Source organism: Pteropus medius, unplaced genomic scaffold (genome assembly GCF_902729225.1).
Source record: "Pteropus medius unplaced genomic scaffold, Ma_sr-lr_union100, whole genome shotgun sequence".
NCBI lineage: Eukaryota > Metazoa > Chordata > Mammalia > Chiroptera > Pteropodidae > Pteropus > Pteropus medius.
This window is the reverse complement of record NW_024340695.1, coordinates 4,876,215-4,900,126: the sequence shown is the minus strand read 5'-3', so window position 1 is coordinate 4,900,126 and position 23,912 is coordinate 4,876,215. Positions and strand designations below refer to the sequence as shown.

The following is a 23,912-nucleotide window of genomic DNA, read 5'->3' as shown; positions in this document are numbered from 1 at the left end:
TAGGGAGGTCTCTAGGACCAAGGGGGAGACATCCCTTCTCAGAGCCAGGCGGCAAATCCCTGTCCTCTGAGTCCCCAGTGGCTGCCCCCACTCGCCCAGTCTCTGTCGCCCTCAGATTCCCAGACACCGGCCCCGGGCCACCTGCCAGATCACCCGCGGAGGCCTGGTCTGCCTGGGGCAAAGTTAGTGGCCACCTTCGCACGGGGCAGTTTCCTCCTCCCCTCCTCCTCCCCCTCATTTTCCTCCTCCTCTTCCTCTCCCTCCTTGCTGCCATCCTTCCTGGAGCCGTTGGCTGCTGTCTTCTGCACGCGTGTTGCCAGGCTCGGCAAGCCGAACGGCGCGCCCCGAAGTGCCCCTCGCCCAACCAGCCCGCTGCGCGCGCGCCGCGGTAGTCTCCCCGCACCCTTTCCTTTCCCGGGGGCCGGAGGTCCGGCATCTCCCCGCCGCCCCAGCCGCCGCCGCTGCCCCTAGTCCTGCGCTCCCAGTACGCGCGGGACAGCCGGGGGCGCGGGTGGCGAGCTCAGGGCAGGGAGCAGCGGGGGGAGAGGAGCCGCGCAGAGGGGATCGTAGGGGAGGGGAGGGGAGGAGAGGGCAGAAGAGGAGAGAGCCAGAGAGCTGAGGAGCAAAAGCGGGCGCCGCACTTCCCCGCACGCTTGCTCGCTCCAGAGACTTGCGGGCGGCCACCTGGGCTCACTAGCCAGGTCACCTTGTCCGGGAGGTAAGTCCCACCGCCCCGGCAGCGCGGGCGGCGGAGGGGCTGGCGGGAGCTGGGCGGGGGCCGCGGGCGGGCGGCTCAGCACTGGAGGCGGCCTCGCAAGGGAGGGCGTCCTGGCTCCGCCTCGGAGCGCGCAGACCCGGCGGCAGCTCGGCGCCAGCGTCGAGTCCGGGTGGTCGCGGCGGCGGGACTTGTGGGGTATACGGTTGTCAGGCGCGAAGGAAGAGCAAAGCAGTAGAAGATGCGGAAAGAAGGGCCGTGTGCTGTCAGTTCGGGCTGCAGCTTGGCGTTTCGCCACCCTAGGCGCCCCGGCGGAGGGGCTGCTGTGCAAAGTCAGTGGGAGCTAGTGAGCCCGAGATCTGGCAGCATAGTGGAGCGGGACTGCTCAGGCCGTGACAGCGCGCAGCGAGCATCGGCTGAGCAAGTTCCGGCGACCCCCGGTAGAGATCAAAAGGAAACTGGCTGGGGCTGGTGAGTGAGCAGCCACGGAGCTGAGGACCGAGGTCCATCTGGGACCAGGAGGGCTTCGATTCGCAGAGCGGAGGGGGAAAGGAAGGCGAGGGTTCGAACGTGCTGGGATTGGGATCTCCCAACAGGCATCTGGGACTGAGGCGGGGATTCCCGGAACCCCTCGCTGCCGGCGATGGGAATACCGGCATCAGTGAGCTGTATGGTCTCTGGCAGCCACGACAGCCCGCAGCCCTAGGATCCACCAACACAGGCGCGGAGAAGGAAGAGAGTGGATGTGCTTTTGGGGTTCAAGTTCTAGTCTCGATTTCTCTAGGTGTGATTCCTGCCTTTTCGTATGTGCTTTTGGAGCAGAAGAGAGAGAAGTGGATTACAGGCAGAGTTGGGCACTTTCCTTAGGAAGGGGCTTTGATAGCTGTGTATTTTCTGCAAAATCCCAGGAGAATGGGAGCTCGTAGCCCTTTTTGGAGAAGGCTGCCAGTTGCGGTAGCTTGACTTTTCTGAAGGACTAAAGGAAGGGGTCCTCTGGTTGCATTTTATTTCCTTGGGTGTCTTCTCGCACGCAGAGGCTTGGACTCCTGCATCCAGACTTCAGGTGCTCGAAGCCCTTCTGCGGCGTCAGATGCGCTGGCGCCGCCAGGTCACTGGCCCGCACTCAATATCTGCGACTTCCTTGGCCAGGTCCTGGTGTTTTAGTGCAGCAGACACTGACTGGTCCAGGGCTTAGCTGATTTGGGGGCCAGGGGGTGCGTGACTCATTTTCAGGCGGCGGGCCTTGCGCGCGTGTCTGTGTATCTGTCCGCCCGCCTCCTACCGGCTAGTATGTTTGGTCAGAGCCCAAAGGGAGAGGCTGCGCAGACCTGCAGCCTGTAGGGTGAGCAGCCTGGTAACAAACCAGGAAGGAGCGAGCCAACTTTTCCTTGCTGAAGTGCGGTTGCCTGGGTAGCCGCGTTGGTGAGGGAATGCGGTCCTCCAAGAGGGGTCCTACTCTGGAAATTCTAGCAGCAGCCAAAATGAAAATGAGCCTCCAAGTTGTCTGGGGGCAGTCTGATGTCCGTTCTCACTATGACAGGAAGTTGCTGGAGCTGGATTTTCAGATGAATTATTGCATGTTGTGTGCCTTGCAGTTTTGTTGAATGTCCTTCTGGATATCAGACCACAGGTGCGGGGATGGTGGGATGTGTGAGAAAGAGTCCTTCCTCCCTCTCTCTCTTTAACACCACCTGGCACCTTTGCAAGGAGCAAATGTTTATTTGTAGGTGATCTCCCACCTGGCCCTCAAAATGGAATAGTCATAATCAAGAGGGGCCTTGTTAAGTAAAGGGAAAAAAATGAGAAATCTCTTTTTCAAGTTGTTTTATTATAGAAAATTCCAATTGTACACAGGGTAGAAGGAATAGTACGCTAAACCTCTAATGGACCCCTCATCCCACCATCACACTCCTTAACCTTTTACCTTTCTCCCTTGTTTACTGTCCCTCCTCAGAGTTCTGGAGGCCATGTTTGATGAAGGATTTAAAAGCTCATTTCACCTCTAAATGCATTCCCATGTATCTCCAACTGATGATGTTTCATTTCATTTTCACCTAACCATCCTCAGAAATGACTGCTTTAAATGATTCCATTAGGACATAGGTGATGTTAAAATAAAAATGAAGACAACTCCCATTTCTGTTTTGGGATAGAAAAAAGAAAACCTGCTAACATTCCTTAATGGCATGAATGGGGTAACTGAGGCAAGAAGGAGAAATCCAGACTCTGAGAAAAAGAGACATTTGAAACAATATAGATTTGACAATATAGATATCATTTGATGTGCAGGGGATAGATAAGAATTCAGTTGAACCAAGATAAGCAAATGAACCTTTTTTGGTAAAAACTTTAAAAAAATTGTTTCATAAATAATAAGCAGTTAATTTCTTCCATATTTAGCATGCCATAACAGTGCAACACTGGACTTGACTCATCTTTCTCATTAACTCTAACCTTTTTTTTTTTTCTGGGAGTTATTACTATTATAAGAGAATAAAAATATTTTTTCTTATGTAAGCTTTCTATCAAAGTCAGTGCTAATCTGAGGTTCATGAAGAGTACTAAATAGTTCATCTCTCAGCTAGAAAACATTTGATGATCACACCAGTGGCATCATCCTCTGGAGAGACACTCTACTCACTCACATTTGATTCCAGGTGTAGTTTCTGTTAGCTAGAGAATAGCATGGAGAAAGCCTCAAGAGACAGTAGGAGGGTGACTCCCCTCACCCCACCACACACACGTACACATACCTACATGGTCCTTCCCACCTTGCACACCTCAGCACCTTTCTTTATATAAAAGCTGCTTCTAAAAATTGTCAGTGACGTTTTTGGAAAATTCAGTCAGACTTCTGAATACCTTCATAAGGTGCACTATTTAAAGGCATCCTTAGCTAACCTTTTGTAGTATGAATAACCATCCTGAAAGCAAGCAGCTTTGTCTTCCTCCCTCCGCAAAAAACCTTGTCTTTCCATGGCACCAGCATGACCATGAGCACCTCACTTTGGCCTTTGCAGGGCCCCCATGCACGTTGGAGATTCTCATGGCCAACATGGACTGATCGTGATCTGTCATTTGAACAGACTTGAAGTTACCAACAAAATTCTTTTAATGAGTGTGTGAAGGTGACAAGGAGTGAAAGATATGGTGTTCATTTGTCAGCAGCAGCAAAGTGGTAGTGCCAAATAAGTAGCAAAACAGTTTGTTCTTTCAAGAGAAGGTCGCAAGGCCATTTTGTGGAAACAAGCTGATATGAGGTAATACTGGAGCCATAGCTTTTGACCCAGCATCATTATGCTGCAGACATTGGACCAACATGTCACACACACACACACACACACACACACACACACTAAATATATTCAAACATTAAATATTCAAAATATTTAAGATAGGCTGACTGGGTTTCTGCCTATGTCACGAGAATGGGAATGAAGGTAGTGATAGGTGATTTTAACAAATGTGATTGTTCAACATTCACAGTGCAAGATACTTAGACATTCCAAATTATTCTTGAGTGTTCATAAACGTGTTTTAAAGAGGAGCTGCAGTAACTCTTGCAGGTACTGGGCTACAATTCAGTTCCATCATTATGGCTTTATTGACATCAGGATATATACTAGATTTCAGCTGTGGGTGGAGGAGAAAGGAGTTAGGGAGACACACATCTGTGATTTTCCCATGTCTGTGGCTGCCCTGCCTCCCCACAGTATTTTCTGGAGTGCCTGTAGGAAGACAGGTTTCAAACTCTGGGCTCTGTTGCCTGCTTGCTGAGTAATCTTAAATCACTTAACTATCTTGAAATTGTTTCTTTTCATCCATATTCTTTCCAGGATTTTGAAAACAAAATGTCTACCATCGTAACAATTTTTTAAATGCAGAAGACTCTGGATTGAGAACATTTTAGTGTCTTAGAACGTATCCTTTGCATCCCTATTGCTCTCTGCGAATAGAAAAATGAACCCAAGCCCTTCATTGCATGTGCATCCTACAACTCTTTTTTGGCAAGAGTCAGAATAAGGACAGTGTGTATACGTCCATGTAGGTGTGCATTCTCACATAAGAATATGACTAAGTGGGGTAGACATTCATGTCAGCTGGGGTTTAGAGGGAATTTATAAGAAGGCTTATGAGCAATAGTTTATGAAATATATCTAACAAAACTAAATTTAGATTCATATCACATTATAAAAGTTACATGATGCATGTTCTCTAGGATAAAACATTGTAAAGCAGATAGCCAGCAAAGCACTGTTTATAATACATGATGAGTTAAGTTACAAATTTTGATTAGATCAAAAGTTCAAATCATCTTATACCATTTTATGATAACCTGTTAAATTACATAAAACAAAATAGTAAAGTACAACAACAACAATTAAGCATTGGGACCCAAGATAACTGCTAGAACTAAGAAAAACACAACCAAGAAACAACGTACTCATGTGGAAAATAATAAAAATAAAACCTGTTTCCAAAAGTATACTTCAGATCAACCCAGGAGAAAACTTTGCATATTTATTTGTATAAAAATAATTTATCTAGGAGTTCAATTAACATTATTCCAGGAGATGAATGGTTGTGCTCTGAGGGTTCAAATCAATGTTCAGTGTCAATCAATTCATGTAACAATCACAGTCATTTTTTAAAAATTATGTCCTGATAATGCTATAGTGGCATGTAGTGAACATGATTCCTAGGGAGAAAGTGGTTATTAACTAATTGCAAGTTGAGTCTTTCATAAAGGGCCACTTAGTTTAAATTTGTATTTTAAAAAAAAAATTATTTCTGAGTTCCTGTCAAGATCATAGAGTAGGTAAACGCTGTGCTTGCCTCCTCTTACAACCGCATCAAAACTATAGCTAAACTACAGAACAGCCATCATTGGGAGTCATGTGGTCTAGCTGAACAGAAGTCCTACAACTGGGGACATATAGAGAGGCCATCTTGAGACTGGTAGGAGGGGCGAAGACATGGTACGGGCTGGTTCCATACCCACATGTGGCAACTGAAAATCATGAGGGCTGTCTCGATTGAAGGAGTGTGGGGTCCTGGCCCCACAATGGGCTCCACAGCTCAGTATTCCAGTGCTGGGAAAAGAATCACTGCAACTGCTGGCTGTAAAAACCAGCAGATTGTGGCTGAGTGAGATCAAGCATGGCTAAAATCACAGACATTCCTCTTAAGGGGCTCACGCATGGACTTACTTGGTGACGGACTCACTGACTCTGAGCTTCAGCACTGAGGCAGCAGCATGAAAGATGCCAGGGACATATGGGGAAGAACTGAATGATCTGACTTCAGGGTGAGAGCTGGAGGGGCAGATTTCTCCCAGACAGAAGTGCTGACAGAAACCATTGTTTCTTTGTTGAGCCCTCCTTTTCCTACATGCAGACACAGGCAGCCACAATATGCAAGTTTCCATCAACCTGACTAATCCCCTCCCTGGTGATTCCCTGAGATCCCACCCCACCCAACTTGTGGGTTTTCCTGGGCTGCTTTTAGTGGATTTTCCATACAAATTGCCTGTCTTAGCTCATGCTGTGGACATTCCTAAAATCTCTCAAAGGTTCGCAAAACCCAAACAAGCAGCATCTGGGCTTGGCATGCCTCATACCTCTTGCTGAGCAGCCCCAAGTCCAGCACTAGCAGCAGCCAGCCTCACTCAGTCAATGCCTTGGGCTCTCGAGGCAACTCCAAGCCCAGCTCAGGTGGCAACTATATACAGGTTGCTTGGTGACTCTTGCCAGGTGGCCCCAGGCAAAGAACAGGCTACAGCTGAATTTGGCCTCTGGTGCAGTTTATCTCAGGAGACCCTGAGGCCAGCACCCCCAGCATCCAGCTTTGGATAGAGCTGGAGCACCACTCTTGGCTGCATCTGAAGACAACACACCCAAGGTCAGACTGGGAAGGCACAAGAGCCATTATAAAGTGAATCCTGCTCTTTAGGGTCAGCCCCTAACTAGACAGTACTCACAACCAATCAGCCCAAGGGTCAATCCCTTCCACTGATGTGGGAAAAGCAACTAGGGCTTAACTACAACAGGAAGACACATACAACCCATACAAGGGACACACCCAAATCACCTGGCTTAAGTGATGAGGGAAGACTGTGCCACTAGGCCCCACAGGACACCTGCAATATAAAGCCACTCTACTAAGACTGAGAGACATAGCAATCCTATGTAATATAAACAAACATAGGGAGGCAGCCAAAATGGAGAGAGGAAAAAAAGTGTCTCAAATGAAAGAACAGAACAAAGCTCCAGAAAAACAACTAAACAAAATGGAGACAGGCAATCTATCAGATGCAGAGTACAAAACACTTGTTATAAGGATGCTCACTGAACTTAGAAGAGTACATGAACTCAGTGAAAACTTTAACAAATTAGAGATAGAAAACATAAAAATGGAGATAGAAAACGTAAAAGTGGAGATAGAGAACATAAAAAGAAACAGTCAGAAATGAAGAACACAATAACTGAAATGAAGAATACATTAAAGAGAATCAACAGTAGATTAGATGAAGCAGAGGATTAAATGAGCAATTTAGAAGATAAGGAACTGAAAACATTTCATCAGAACAGCAATGAGAAAAAATAATTTAAAAAATAAGGATAGTTTAAGGGGCCTCTGGGATAACATCAAGTATATTGACATTTGCATATTATGGGTATCAGAAGGGGAAGAGAGAGAGCAAGAGATTGAAAACCTGTTTTAAGAAATAATGATGGAAAACTCCCCTAACATGGTTAAGGAAGTAGAGATGCTATTCCGAGAAGCACAGAGTGTCCCAAACAAGATGAACTCAAAGAGACCCTGCACCAAGACATATCATAATTAAAATGCCAAATTTTAAAGACAAAGAGAGAGTCTTAAAAGCAGCAAGAGAAAAAGTTACTCCAAGGCAGGTCCCATAGACTGTCAACTGATTTCTGACAGAAACTTTGCAGGCCAGAAGGGATTTGCACAAAATATTTAAAATGATGAAAAGCAAGAACCTATAACCAAGATTACTCTACCCAGCAAAGCTATCATTTAAAATCAAAGGAGAGATAAAGAGCTTCCCAGATAAGAAAAAGTGGTGGAGTTCGTCACTACCAAACTAGTATTACAAGAAATGTTAAAGAGAGTTCTTGAGGAAGAAGAAGGAGAAGGAGAAAGAGGAGGAGAAGGAGGAGAAGAAGAACAAGAAGAAGAAGGAGGAGGGGGAAAAAAACAGATCAAAAATATGGATAATAAAATGGCAATAACTACATATCTATAAGCAATTACTTTAAATGTAAATGGATTAAATGCACCAATCAAAAGATAGGATAGCTAATGGATAAAAAAAAAAAAAAAAAAAAAAAAAAAAAACCAAGATCCTTACATATGCTGTATACAAGAGATTCACTTCAGATTGAATGGCACACACAGACTGAAAATAAAGGGAAAGAAAATAGATATTTCATTAAAATGGAAACAAACAAAAGCTAGGATAGCAATACTTATACCAGACAAAATAGACTTTAAAACAAAGTCTAGTCCAAGAGACAAAGAAGGACCCAGTTATTCCACTTCTGGGTATTTATCTGAAGAAACCCAAAACACTGCTTCAAAGAGACATGTGCATCCATATGTGCACTGCAGCATTATTTACAATAGACAAGATATGGAGGCAACCAAGTGAACATCAATGAATGAATGGATAAAGAAGAGGTGGTGCTTATATACAATGGAATATTACTCATCCATAAAAAAAAGAATGAGATATGGAAAAAGTGGTGTAAAGGATAGAGGTTTTGTTCATCCCTCTTGTGACCAAATTAAAGTTGTGACAGAAACATGGAGCAAACAGCAAGGAAAGTCGCCTGGGATCTAGATGAACAGAAGCACTACAACTAGAGAGAGAAATAATTAATCACCCTGCAGTGGTAGAAGGTAGGAGGGGGCAAAGATGTGATGCTGCCCAGTCCCAGCAGCTGACTGGGACAGAAGCTATGGCAGTGGTGGCTGGTAACTGCAGTCACTTCTTAAAGGGACTATGTCCATGAGCAGACTTTTGCAGGGTCAGACCTGCTCGCTCTGAGCACCAGTGACAGATTGGCTGCTCAGGGAAGTGCCAGGGATTTACAGGAGGACACTGAATTGTTGGAGTGAGGGCTGGAGGAGAGGCTTTCTCCAGGGCAGAAGTGCTGGTGCTATCCACTGTTTCTCTGTTGAGCCCTCCCCTTTCCTGGTGTGTGGATAAAGCATTGCCATAGCTGAGACATCATCAAACTGGATAACAGAGGTCGCTCTGCCCAGAGGATTCCCTGAAACTCTACCTCTCCCAACTCACAGCCCCACTCAAGCCACATCCAGGTATGTCCTTGGCAAGTTTGGTGCTCCTTGCTGAGCAGCACCAAGACTCACTGTTGGCAACTGGCCTCAGAATCTGGTGTGGTTTCTTGAGGCAACTATAAGCATAGCATCTGTGGATTGCTTGCTGAATCTTAACAGGTGGCCCCAGAGGGGCACAGGCTAGGGCTAAATTTGACCTGCAGCTGAACCCCTCTCAGGACTGTGCCATTGGACACCTATTACACAAAGCTACACTAATAAGACTGGGAGACTTAGGAGCTTTGCTTAGAACATAGAAACAGACACAGAAAGGCAGCCAAAATGGGAATACAAAGAAGCAAAAACCACACGGGAGAACAGAACAGATCCAGGAATCATGGAATCAAGCAATCTAACAGATGCAGAGTTCAAAACACTGGTTATAAAGCTGCTCAATGAAATTAGGAGAAGTGATGAATTCAGTGAAAACTTTAACAAAGAGATAAAAACATAAAATTGGAAATGGAACTTATAAAAGGGAACCAGTCAGAAATGAAGAACATATTATCTGAGATGAAGAGTATATTAGAGGGAATCAACAGAGCAGATAAAGAAGAGGATCGAACCACCTATATAGAGGATGGGGAAGCCAAGGACATTCAGTCAGAATGGCAAGAAAAAATAAGCCAAGACTATAATAATAATTTAAGGAGCCTATAGGATACAATTAAATATAAAAATATCCGTGTCATAAGGTTACCTGAAAAAGAACAAGAAGTTGAAGAGCTAGTTGAAGAAATAATGGTGGAAAACTTTTCTAAACTGGTGAAGGAAATAGACATACAACCCCAGGAAGCTCAAAGAGTCCTCAAAAATTGAACCCAAAAGGCCCGTGCCAAGACACAACATAATTAAAATGTCAAAGGTTAAATTCCAAGAGAGAATCTTAAAAGCAGCAAGAGAAAAGTAGTTAGTTACCTACAAAGGAGGACCCATAAGACTCAAAGCTGATTTCTCAAAAGAAGCTGCAGGACAGAAGGGCTTGACCCAAAATATTCGATGTGATGAAAACTCAGGATCTACAATCAAGAATACTATATCCAGTAAAACTATAATTTAGAGTTGAAGGACATATAAAGAGCTTCCCAGACAAAAATAAGCTAAATAATTTATCAGTACCAAGCCAGTATTACAGGAAATGTTGGAGAGGCTTCTTTAAGAAGAAGAAAACATGTATCAAAAACATGAGCAAAGAATGGTAATAATGACATTCCTATGAACAATTACCTCAAATGGAAAAGAATTAAGTGCTCCAACCAAAAGATAGCATTGCTGAATGGATAAGAAAACAAGACTCCTACATATGCTGCCTACAAGAGACTCACTTCAGATTAAAAGACACACACAGACTAAAAGGTAGGGGATGAAAAAGATATTGCTTGATGGACCTAGAGAGTATAGTGCTGAATGAAATGGGTCGGACAGAGAAAGACAAATTTCGCATGATTTCACATACATGTAGAATCTAAAGAACAAAATAAACAACAATAACAACAACAGAAATAAACTCATAGATACCATGAATATTTTGAGGGCCACTAGATGGGAGGGAGTTTGGGGTGGGGGGGTCTGCGAAAAAAGGCAAAGTGATTAAGAAGTACAAATGGGTATTTGCGGAATAAACATGGAGATGTAGAGTGTAGCATGGGGAGGGTGGTCAATATGTTGTAATAAATATGTAAGGGAGAAGAGAGATTTAGTAGGATGATCGCTTTGTGAGTTATGGGGATCTCTGATCACTATGAAGTACAATTGAAACTGGTATATCATTGTATGCCAACTATAATTAAAAAAAAAAACATCGAATTGTACAATATAAATACAAGCCAAAAAAAAGAGAGAATGGAATCTTGTCATCCTCAACAACATTAATGGACCTAGAGGGCATTGTATTGAGTGGAGGTAAGTCAGGAAAAGACAAATGCCATATAATTCCACCTACATGTGGAATCTAAAGAACAAAACAAACAAACAAAACAGAAACAAACTTATAGATACAGAGAACATTTTGATGGTTGCCAGATGGGGGGAGTTGGGGATGGGTGGAAAAGGGGAAAGGATTAAAAAGTACAAATTAGTCATTACAGAATAGTCATGGGGATGTAAAGTATAGCATAAGGAATATAGTCAATAATATTGTAATAACTTCGTATATGATGTCAGAAGGGTACTTGATTTATTGGAATGATCACCTCATAAGTTATATAAATGTCTTATCACTATGTTGTATACCTGAAACTAATATATGCTAATTTAAAAATAAAATTAATATTTAAATTTTTTAATTTAAAAATAAAAATTCTTATAATAAATAAATAAAAAATTTAAAAAATTACTACTTCTCATTCGGTCTCTTTGAGTAACCACTTTTAAACGTGCTTCCATCTGTTCCTTCCTTAATCTTTTTTTCTACTGGGAAACATCAGTATCCAAAGCAAAACCAAAAGGCAAACAAAATTTTCAGAAAACTAGAACCACAAAGTTTTATTCTATTGCTTCAACTTCGAACTAAAGATACTTCTGAAAGAGAAAAACATCTCACCTCAAATATACTAGAGCTTCACCCCCACTAGGGAAGCAAAAAACAAAAATGTTACATAAACTTACCCTTTTGCCGTGTATACAACATGCAGTTTTAAACTTATTTTTATGATCTTGGTCCTCACAGCTTAGTAACACAGACTCTCAGCTGGTGCAGGTGTTTGAAATAAGATGGTTTGTTCTTGAGAATTCTAAGGGGATTAGGTCCTGGGACAGGGTTAGGAAACCCAGTAGCACTGCTGAGGGGTGGGCTCAGGCTCTACTTAGCATGAGAGGGAACCCTGAGAATGCCCAAGTTACCTGACCAAAGATTGCTATCTATTTTTTTTGTTATTTGCAATGACTAAAATTGCCTTTAAATAAAGTATATACATTTCTGTAGCCAGACTTAATATCTAAGAACTTGAACTTGGTCTCTTACCCCCATATATTTTCTTTAAAAGAAAAGGGACCTTATCTTTACCAATTGGAATAATGGTGCTGTGTCCTGTAGGGCAGGGAGGAATGTTCAAATGTGACAGGTGAACAATGTATACTGGGTCTGCGATGCCATTTAAGCACAGGATCTGGCCCATGCTAGTAGCTCAATGATTCATAGATTTAAGAATCATTCATCTGCTCCAGCTATGCCATGGAGTCCTTCCACCCTACATCTATGCAGACCATGGAGAGGACCCTGCACTGGGCAATCACACCACTCCCAACCCAGCCTAGAAGTGCTTTCAAGTGTCTCTTGCCTATACTCTCTTCAGTCTTCTCTTTCAATTCCTTTCTTTTCCCATAATGTCCTTTAGTACAAGCAGTTTATCAATACAGAACTATGAGCTGATTAATTAATATGCATACTATTTAACAGTTTTTCTTTTGTATACTAAGCCCAGAGACACAGCACATTCATATCAGTACTCTGATACAGTACAGTACTCTAAATAATCTGGCAAAGATAGATTTCTGTGCAAAGCCAATTTTAAGTAAAGGGGATAATCTGTTTGTTATCTCTAAGTTCATTTCCTGCCTTTTATTCTTATCCTGATTTTTTTTAAAGCTATCAATGTAAGACTTCTAACTTTATACATAGGGCAACCACTTTGTTGTTCTCCTTGTTCAGAATTAGATCATCAGGGCTCTTGGAATCCTTTCCTAACAGCCTCTGGATTCGATTTAGAGACATGCGACCTGCGATGTCACTTGAATGACTCAGAACAAAGAGGGTCACTTATTTATGTCTCGGTCCTTCTGTCATCCCCTTTGACCTCACTTGTTGGGGTCCTCTTGCATAATATTCACTGGCATGATTGCTAATCTAAATGTTCTTGGTGTAGGTGTACTAGCTCTGCATGAAATGTTGAATATATTTTGGGACATCACAGTCTATTCTAAAACCACAGAGGAAAAATGTATTCATTGACTCAAAATGTGCAGGATAATGCAGTTTCTTTTTCCACTTCTAGAACTTGATTAGACACATACTTTTCCAGGAAAAACATGTACTTCAGGCTCTTGGTTCACATACATGTATTTTCTTCCCAGACTCCAGTAACTGCTCTGAGTGTTGTGTATCACAGGCTAATAGGACCACACAGCACAGGTCAACTTGATGAGTGGCTCTGGTGCATGGTATGACCATCATGGTGGTATTCTCACTTCATTAGTGTTTGATCATGGTCTAGCCTCAAGTACCTTCTTTTTTTTTTTTTTCCCCTCAGAACAGAGATGTTTTCACATGTTCAAGTACTCCAGGAGACTAGGATTCAATTTTGGAAAGTTGAAACTTTGGAGTGCCACACCTAGAGTCTCCCTCCTCCCTTCCTATTCACCTTTTTGCCTCCCCCAACTGGGACACTCCTCTACTGGCAAAGACTGCACTTTATTAACAGTGCACTGTGATGCAATCCCACTTAGAGTCCTACACTACCTGTCTCTAGCTGTTCTATATACCCAGGACTATAGCAGCTGAACTCAAAGACAGTACAAGCAAAGGGCTTCCCAGTAACCTCTTGATGAGGGATAAATTAGCCAAGCTGTAACCCATTTAGAACTGTCCTACCTTCCCATATTTTGTACTTCAGGTATTCCAGTGCTCCTTGGTACTTGTAGAGGTTTCTGGTGATTTTCAGATAGTAAATTGCCTAGTCCAAGTTAGAATTGCAAGTTATATCCAATTTTAGAGTTACCTCTTCCACAGCTGGAGAAACTCTGCCTGGTGGGAGAGACCCTGGCCTGCTCTTCCATCAGCTCTTCTGTTCTATTCTTTCAGCATTGGGACATGGGAGGAGAATGACTTGGAGGAAAGGAGCAAACAGTGTTTTCTTTCCCTTCATCTGTCACACCCTCGATATTGTCTGAGACACCCATATTAACCATGTGGATGAACTGTGCAGATCCTTCCAGCAGCTTAGGAGGCCTTCCCAGGGCACAGCTCCTACCTTTGGCCCTGGACCCTACAGTCTTGAGCTTCTCTACTTCATCTGCAGGATGGGAGCCTGTTTCCATTCCTGACAGGCCACCCCAAACTCTCAAACTTAGGACTGATGCTCCTGGGCTGTTTCAACAGCCCACAGGAAAAAGCTGTGTGACCTCTCAGGAAATGTCACCCTCAGACCTGGAGGGGGTCTCTCCATCTTTGGAGTGAGAGCCCAGGGGCCTGTATGCACATGAATATATGTCCACCTGCCTGCATGTGCACACAGGGACCAGGGAGCAGCAGCATTGAGGACATGAAGTGGGCCTGCTCTAGGAGTAGGTAAAGTGAGCTAAGAGGGGGTTTTTGGGCATGACTGTGAGTCTCTGGACATGGTAGTGGTGGAGCCCAGACCAGCAGGAAGAGCCAGAAAGGTGAGTCTCTGTAGGATATCTCTGTCTTCTTTCTGGGCTCCCTGTGTTCTAGGGACCAGAAAAGTGGGAGAGGGGAGCCATGGGCTTTGGAGGCATTAGTGCTTCTGTGAAAATGGAGACAGTGGCCAGGTTGTGGAGGAATGAGGGGCACAGGAGCTCATGGAGAGGAGAGTACAGGCAGACAACCTGACAGAGGAATGGCCTCACTTCTTCATGGCTGCAGATATTCCAGATGCCAAGGGTCCAGCCTGTCTAGACCTATGACACCAGTGCAGCCTTCTGGCCTTTCTGACTTTGGGATTTGGCCCTTGGGGCTGGACATGGACACCACTCCATGAATGCTGAACCTCCACTCAACATGCTCTTGGGTGTTGCTGTTGTACCCGCTTAAGCCTGATGCCTTGCAACAAAGCAGGCTTAGCTGCACTGAAAGGCCTTAAGCTTCTTGTGTCTGGGTAAGATATAAGTGAGTTAATGAATTTGTAGAGGTAAAGTGAGCCCAAGTCTGAAGAACCATATTAAAGCGTTCATAGCTTGTTTGTAGCTTATCGGACAAGTTATTCAGGAAAACTAACCAAAGCTTCTACTGTTTACAGTTAATTACATTATCAGTGTCTCTCTCTCTCAGGCCATAAGGGGAAAAGAAGAACAGGAAAGGGAGGGGTAAAGATGGAAATATATGTATTATGTCATTTGATTCTATCAGTCATCTCTTGAGATGCCCCCATATTACATTTGATGGAACAAGACCCAGAGAGGTTGGTTACCCAACCTGCTCTGTGACCTTGTGTTTCCAGAGGAAGGGCCTTGGCACATGAACCTAAGTGTTTAGGGTTTGTTTGTTTATTGTTTGTCTCTAAAGTTCATGTTTTCTCACCCACCACACTCAGTTTTCTTGGCATTGGTTAACACCTGGCATAATGCTTAGGACAATTGCACATTCTGTGCAACACTTGGATGGACAAACAGATGCAGACAATTCCATTTTGCAATAAGCCCAAGTAGGACAAAATGTAATTATGTAATTTCTCCACCTGTGTTCTTTGGTGGTTTCCTTGGAGCACAGTGCTCACAGCAAGTCAACAAACTATGACCTATGAGTTTGGATGAGGGGAACACTGGGTTGTAGGCCAAGCCAGGAAGTTATGTGCCTAAAAAAGTCCAGGAGGACAGAAATCTGTAAAATATACAGCAGTCAGAGGGGGGAAATGCATTTCCTCTAAATGTCACAAGGCTCCAAACAGTTACAAAGAACAACAAAATAAACTCAGTAGGACAGCGGGGCAACCAGCAAGACCTCATGGACAGTGTGCTCCTTCCTTTTTCTTAGCATAATGCTGGTGTCTGGGTAAAATATAGGTGAGTTAATGAATTTTCCAGAAGATGGAAATGTCTTTTCCTCTTAGATAATGCCCAGAAATGCTGATCTTTCTGGAATTTTATTTCAAAATATATTGCTTTCTTGTGCTTCTCACCTCTGGCCTCCAAGACTTTTAGAAGAGTGATTTTCTAAAATTCAGATCTGCCTCAATGACCCTCCTCCTGAAACCCTCTAATGGCTTCTCATTTCCTGTGCCATGGGACAGGTTATCTGTGGAGGATATCAGGCTGTTTGTGCTAGTCTTGACTTACTCTCCAGCCTCATTCCTGCCTCTCTAGGTTCCCAGAATATTGGACCAGGCCTTCCCACAAACACATGTGCCAGTACATACACCATACGCTCTTAAAACTCTCCCTATCATTAGTTGACAACTTCTTTCTAATCTCTTTAAAGACTCAGGTTAGTCATCACCTTTTCCTGGCATCCTTCTCTCAAATTCAGTGTCCCCACCTCTAGATGTCCTTGGTACTCTAGATGTCCTGGTGTGGCATTAGCAGAACAACCAAAACATGTGATATCTAGAAATAAGTTTGGCTAGAAATATGTAGGATCTGTACAAAGTAAACTATAAAATTTCATTCGTGGAATAAGAGAACACTTGAATGAATAGAGAGAAATGCCATGTTTCTGGATAGGAAAACTCAGTGTAACAAGATACCATTATTTTCACCAAGTTAATTTTAAGTTGTTATTTCAATTAGAATCCCAACATTATATTGCCGTTTGAACTTGACAGAATCATTCAAAAGTTCATGAAAGAATAATCAGGATATGATGCTAAATTTCTTTTAAGTGAAAAGGAATGAAGGAAGATTTGCTGTACCAGCTAATAAAACTGAGCATTAAAACTACAGATTGACTTCACATCCATTAGGATGACTACTATCATAAAAGAGGATATATCAAGTATTACCAAGTATGTGGAGAAATAGGAGCTCTTATGCACTGTTGGTGGGATTGCAAATGTTATGAAAAACAGTTTGGAGAATTCTCAAAAAATTAAACATAGAATTACTATAAGATTCGGCAATCCCATTTCTGGATATATATCCAAAAGAATTGAAAACAGAGTCTTAAAGAGATATTTCTACACCCATGTTAATAGCAGCATTATTCACAATATTCAAGAGGTGAAAGCAGCTCAAATGTTCATTTATGAATGAATGAATAAACAAAATGTGACATATACATACAACAGAATATTATTTATCCTTAAAAAAGAAGGAAATTCTGACACATGCTACAGCATGGGTGAACCTTGAGGACATTATGCTACATGAAATAAGCCAGTCACAAAAAGACAAATACTGTATGATTCCACTTATATGAGGTTCCTAGAGTATATAAATTCATAGAGACAAAAATAGAATGGTGGTTAACTAGGGCTAGGGGGAGGGGGAAATGAGACTTTTTTTAATGCACACAGAGTTTCAGGTTTGCAAAATTAAAAAGTACTGGAACCACCCAACGAACAGAAGTGCAAGACCAGATGACTTCACTAGTGAATTCTACCAAAGATTTAAAGAAAAATTACTACCAATCCTTCCCAAACTCTTCTAAAAAGTAGAAGAGGAGGGACTACATCAAACTTATTTTGCAAGGCCAGCATTACCCTGATACCAAAATCATATAAAGTTGCTAAAAGACAAGAAAATTACAGGCCAATATTCCTGATGAACATAGATATAAAAATCCTCAATAAAATATAAGCAAACCTAATTCAACAGTACATTAAAAGGATTATATACCATGATCAAATGGAATTTATTACAGGTCTGCAAGGATGGTTCGACATCAGTTAATCTCTCAGTGTGGTATACCACATTAACAAAATGAAGGATAAAAATCATGATCATCTCAATAGATGGAGAAATAGCATTTGACAAAATTCAAATGGCAATGTTTTGTTTTGTTTTGTTTTGTTTTGTTTTGTTTTGTTTTGTTTTGTTTGGAGGGGGTTGATACCAAAAGTAAAAAAAATAAAAATAAGAAAAAAATAAGAAAAAATAAGCGAGGGGTACTACATCAAACTTAAAAGCTTCTGCACAGTAAAAGAAGCCATCAGCAAAATAGAAGGCAAACCTACTGAAAGAGAGAAAATATTTTCAAAACATATATCTAATAAGGAGTTAATATCTAAATATATAGAGGACTCATACAACTCAATAACAAAAATATGAAATTAAAAATGATCGGAAGATCTAAATAGTTTTCCAAAGAAGTCATACAGGTGGCCAACTAGAGGTGCTAGGATATGGCATTTTGGTGTGGCCTCAAAATTCAATCTGCACCAATGGTGTTGACTCAAATCTGGAAAACCAGACGAGAAACAGGATAGAGTCAGACTATTTCATAGACAGCTGTGGCTTCCTATTGCTGCATACAGATTGCCCCCAAAAACCTTATTATTATGGAATGCTCACACTTTTGAGGGTTGGCAGTTTGGGAGGGGCCAGCTGGATTCTTCAAGCTTCAGTATGTCATTAGGTATGCAGTCAGAGCGTATCCAGAGCTGGAAGATCAAGGAACTTGAGCAGCTGGGGGCCAGCTGAGCAGTTCTGTAAAACCCCGAGAACTATCCATGTAGTCTCTCCTCCTGGGCTACATTAGGCTTTTTTACAGCATAGTGGCCTCCAGATATTGAACTTCCTAAATGGCCACTCATGGCTCCAGTGCGAGTCTTCTAGCAAAAGGCATAAGTTGCATAAACTTTCCTGACATAGCCTCAGGAGTCACATAACAGCACTCCCACCACAAACACATCTAGATTCAAGAGAGGATACGGAGAACTCACCTCTAAATAAGAAGAGTGCCAAGGCCACATTGTGGAATAGTTGTGGGCTGAAAAATATTGTTGTGCCCACCTTTAAAAAATATGACACAAATACTGAAAAATAAAATACTCAAATTACATGCTTTATATATCACAAATAAATGAATAGCCTTTCTCATTAGAAAATCATCTAGATCCAACTTTTTAGTATATGGATTCTTCCACAGTTTCTTATTTTCCAACGTCAATATAAATTCTTAATATGTCAAATTTTTTCTCAAAAGTGTATGTTAGGTCCTTAGTCATAAACTGGGGCATAGATTAATAGCACGAGTTTTGAACGTTACATGGATGCTAGTTATTACATAAATGAATCCTAGATATTAGGAATTTTGTTCAATTCCATCATTCTCTAGTGTTTTTAGTGAAGAGATGGAAGGGAAAGGTGAGAAAAAAATGAAAGTTTCATGTCCTTTCACGTCTGATAACTTCTCCAGATTTACACACAAAAAAAATGGTGGCAAAGCTGATTTGGATATTACTTTTTAACTTTTTTTTCTTTTTCCCTATTTATGTGAAAAATAGAACTGTTCAAGCAAATCTGTGAATGCATAGGTTAGAAAAGAAACAGCAACAAACTACAGAAAACTAGGGACACAGGAACTGAACTATGGGGTTTCTTTTTCCAAGATAATAAAAGCCTGGAGGTGGGAGGTGCTGACTTAGTAGTTCAGAAGACTCAGGACTACATCTCTGCCATTATCCTGGTTCCCAGATGGCTGCTATAGCCCCACACATCACATCTGAGATCAAAGCAAAAAGTGGGAGAGATGGACAGAGCCCTCCAGAAGACATTTGCCCAAAGCTCTTTGACTAGAGCTGTGTCTATAGCCACTCTTGATTATAAGAAAGGCTCAGGTGAGGGTGAGGATGTTTAACTTTTCCAGTCTCCAGGTGAAAATGGGCAAAAGTGATAGCCTGTGGTTGTATCCCCACTAAGTCAATGATTGTCATCCACTTCTCAATGAGAGGAATGCCAAGGCCCTTTATGGGATAGATGTAGGATGGGAAGACCAGACTGTGTGTATTTTTGAACACAGAAGAACAGTCAGTGGTTTGCTGGTGACTCTGAAATTGTGTATAGTGTGTGGGGGAAGAGTGGCAAGTAGTTGGGTTCAAGAGAGGTGGCAAACCTTGGGCTTGGGCCAGGGCAGACAGGGAGAGGACCTAGATGGAGGCTAAACAGAGTTGCTTGGATTGAGTGAGCACACACATCTCCTGGAGGCTGGTAAAATGCAGATTCTAATGCAATGAGTCAGAGCAGGAGATCCTGCATTTCCACCAGGCACATAGCTGATAGTGTTGCCTCACTCTGAGTAACCCAGGTTCAAGTGGTTCTTAAACTTGGTTGCAGAGTAGATTCACTTGGGGATATTAAAAAATTGGTTTACACACAAGTAATGTAAAGAATATAAATTGGATTGGATCAATAATATTAAAGAGCAACTAAATCAGTTTTGCTTACTGAAACACCTGTTAAAGCCAAGCTCATCAAACTAATGCACACACAAAACACCTAGGGATTTGCAAACATGCAAATTCTAGCTCAGCAGGTCTGGATGGGAGCCTGAGATCCTGCATATCTAGCAAGTGCCAGGTGATGACAATGAAGTTGGTCCCCTTGCCTCACTTTGAGCAGCCAGATAGTAAAGGGCTAAGGTGGTGGAAGAGAGTAGGGGAAGTTGTGGGGGTGTTTGGAGGCATAGAGGAGAAGGAATACATCCAGTGTCCCTGGTCTGAACCAAGGGAGGGTAGCAGCTGTTTAACTGTAGATATCAATAGAGCAGGCTTGCTGATGACTTTTACACATGGCTTTATTCACTTCATGTCAACTTATATAACCTGAATTTTGGGTCAAGAAATATAATATGCTCAAAGTTTATCTTATGTAATATATACAAAAAGAACACATTCTTAGCATCCCTTTTATTTAAACACTTAGAGGTAAAAAACAAATGCTGGAGTTGGCAACTGCCATGCCTCTGGGTTTATTGGAGTGAGCATTGCAAGGACACATGGTTAAAGTGTAGGCTCAGAAGGCAGCAGTCCGTGGCCATCCTGAGTTATTTCATGTCTATGCTCTGTTTTCTTTTCATTTCTAAATTGGAAATGAATGCTGTTATCTCAAAGAATGTGAGATAATGTTTTGCAAAGGGTCTAGCACATTTCTTGGCATGCAGTGAGGATAAACTAATATACACACACTCACATTATACATGTGTATATGTGTGAATGTGCATGCTAACCTCCCTGCCCTATCTCCTTCCTCTGTAGTATTTTCCTCATGTAAGATGTGGCAAATTGTAAACATGGGCTTCATCAGTTCTTCTCATCTCCTCACATCCCATCTTTGTACTGTAACATGCCCACACCTCCTATCCAAAAGAAAAGTCCATTTCTCCCCACCTTAAATATGGCTGGCCTCATGAGTGATTTTGACCAACACAATGAACTGAGAGTGGCAATGTGCCAGTTCTGAACCCAGGCTTCATGAAGCCTTGTGCAATTGAACTCGCTCTTTTGGACTTTGTCCACCAGCTTATAAAAAAGCCCAGGCTAGCATGCAGTACAGCAAAGAGCTATCAGTAACTACCGGACATGTCAGTGTGGCTATCCTGTGCTCTTCAGTACCAGTGGACCCCCAGGGACTAGAGCCTCAAGAATGACCCCAGGTGAGACTTGCTAAGAACTGAGCAGCCCAGCTCAACCCCACCTTCTGAACCAGAAAATTGTGAGCTAATAAAATAGCTGCCATTTTAATCTACTAACTGTTGGGGTGGTTTCTTATACAAGTAATAACTGATACATGTGGCTAGAAAAAAATGGACTGGAAATACCTCTGCATAAAAAATATATATTAATACTCAGTTCAATAATATAACCCTTGAGAAAATGTTGAATGAGAATTCAGCAGGTCATTCATTGCTCTTTCAGAGAGGAAACATAGGAAGTGACTCAGCCAGGATCCTTGAGCTCCTATAGGAGATAAGGCACCATGTGAGCTGCTGCATTCACACTGAACCAGATCAGAAGTTCCAGACAGATATTTCTCATTCTTTATACATACAAAATGCTTAAAACCGTGCCTTGTGGAGTAACCTCTCCTCATCAGCTTTCGATGTGGTTCACACTTCTTGGCGGTGTGCTGAGAATAAAGTAGACCAGATAGATAAACATGTGAGTGAGGTGGTGATAAATCATTTACCACAAGCCTTTATTCAGGCTCAGACTGGAGACTGCAGTGACAAGCTGAGGAAGGGCAGGCTTCCTCTGTTCTGGGACCTATAGATGTGGGCACAAGGAGCTCTCCTCTGTGCATCACACTGGCTCCTGCTTACAGAGGATGAATCTTTTTTTTGACCTTTGCTGAGAATTCTATTCCTCAGACAGGCCCAAGGTGTCTTTATAGATGAGCTAAGTGGGACCAAGGTGTGAGTGTTTCACAGATTAGGAGTTAAGTATGATGGAAGACTCCCCACTAGGATTCTCAGCTAGAAACACTGCTCCTGGACATGTGCTGTCCTTAATACCAGGCCTATGCCAGGGTATTACGGGGCTCTGGGATGTAAAGGTCAGGCACTGCTCTGCCATTCTAGAAAGGGGCACCAATCCTTGGTTCAGGATTTTCCCGTGTATAATATGTAGAAAGCTTTTTTTTCAAGTTAGTCTTCATTTCTCCTGTAGTGATTAAGTCCTATTCACTGTCTTGGCAAGTCTAAACTACCAGTGGAGGCTGAGATTCCTACATGTCCTTATCTAGAATTGAACATTCAGTTTCTTCTAGAAGGCAATATTCTAGACGTGTGAGGGTCACCTTCCCATCCCATTTTCATCGCATACACGCACATAAATACACATATGCACACACACTCACATAGATACCAACACACATGGGTATAATTGCTCACACACATACAAACTCACACGGACACACATACACACACATAAGCACATACAAAACACACACACCCACACATACACCCTGAACAGTAAATCTGTTACCATAAATGTGACCACTGCAGAGAGCTGCTCCTGGAGGATCTGGAAGACAGTGAGCCAGAAGATAGTACTCTGGGACATAGACAATCCTGTGCACTAAACTGAGGTTGAGACTTTCTGGCTATAGCCCCTGGATTGTGTTAAGCCTCATGGGATGTTTTGCGCCTACACCAAGCAGCTCTGCCACAGCACATCTGAGCATGTTTCTTCTAGCTGTTGGGAACTGGATGCAGCCCCCAGAATTGGGTTCACTGCACCTGTGCCCATAAATAACAGAGAGGTGTGGTGAGGAGGGAGGGAGGGCAGACAACCAGAAGACTGAGAGTACAAGCTGTCAGGTGAGGGCCATGGAGAGAATTTGGAGCCCTAGGCCTTTATATGAGTGGATTCTTTCCATTCTGCTCTTGGTAATGACTAGAATGGTAGGATGTAAGGCAAAAGGAACTCTTCTGTTGTGTTTGGTTCTTTTGGGGGGATAGATCTATTTCTATGCCTGAATGAAGGGTATACAGATCCCAATTCTCTGAGATAAGCTTTATGTAAAGCTTGTCTTTGTGGTTTCTTGATTTTTATTTATGGACAGTTATTTCACCTGAAATAGCAGTTACGCTTTGCCTGAGAGCATGTAAAAATAATATTTGCTTCTGGTATTTGGGAAATAGAGGCTGAAAGGAGGAAAAACAAGTCATAATAGCTTGAGTAAGTGTTGGCTGAGGCTGGAGGGGGAATGGTGGAAAGTATTGGGGTATAAATGGAGCTGTACCTGGGGACTCTGCAGCCAGCTTGCCTGGATTTGAATCCTGACTTACACCTTACCCTTTTGGAAATTATTCGCCTCTCTGTGTCTCAGTTTCCCTGTGAATGATGAAGAGGCACCAGTTGCTCCTTCATGGTGTTGTCACGGTGATTACATGAGATGAGAGATATGCAGTACTCAGCAGTATCAGCCAAAGCAGGGGCCAACATGCAACAACTATTGCCAGTGTTTCCTTACATGGGGTCTTAAATGAGGCCAGCCCCTGGGGAATGAGCTTGACAGAATCCTTCATACAGGGAGCAAGGTGATGCTAGGAAGCTGAGAGGTCAGGTTCCAGGTAGGCACTGAGGAGGGAAAAATGGATGCCAAGTCAGCAAGTCACTCCTGACATTCTGTAAGCTTGGACCATATAAGTGGGAACAAAGCCAGGAGGAAGCAAATCCCAGAGGAGCTGGTCTAGATCAACCTAATGAACCCACCAGAG

The 23,912-nt window shown here is 42.7% G+C and overlaps 1 protein-coding gene across 1 annotated transcript in view; it reads left to right on the top strand.

Moving 5' to 3' along the window:
- The first annotated feature begins 461 nt into the window (after positions 1-461).
- Positions 462-23,912, top strand: part of SYNDIG1 (synapse differentiation inducing 1) — a 254,701-nt gene continuing 231,250 nt past the window's right edge. The window contains exon 1 of the mRNA XM_039864680.1: positions 462-1,186. The gene's annotated coding sequence lies outside the window, so the exon portion shown is untranslated. The remainder of the gene's footprint in view (positions 1,187-23,912) is intronic.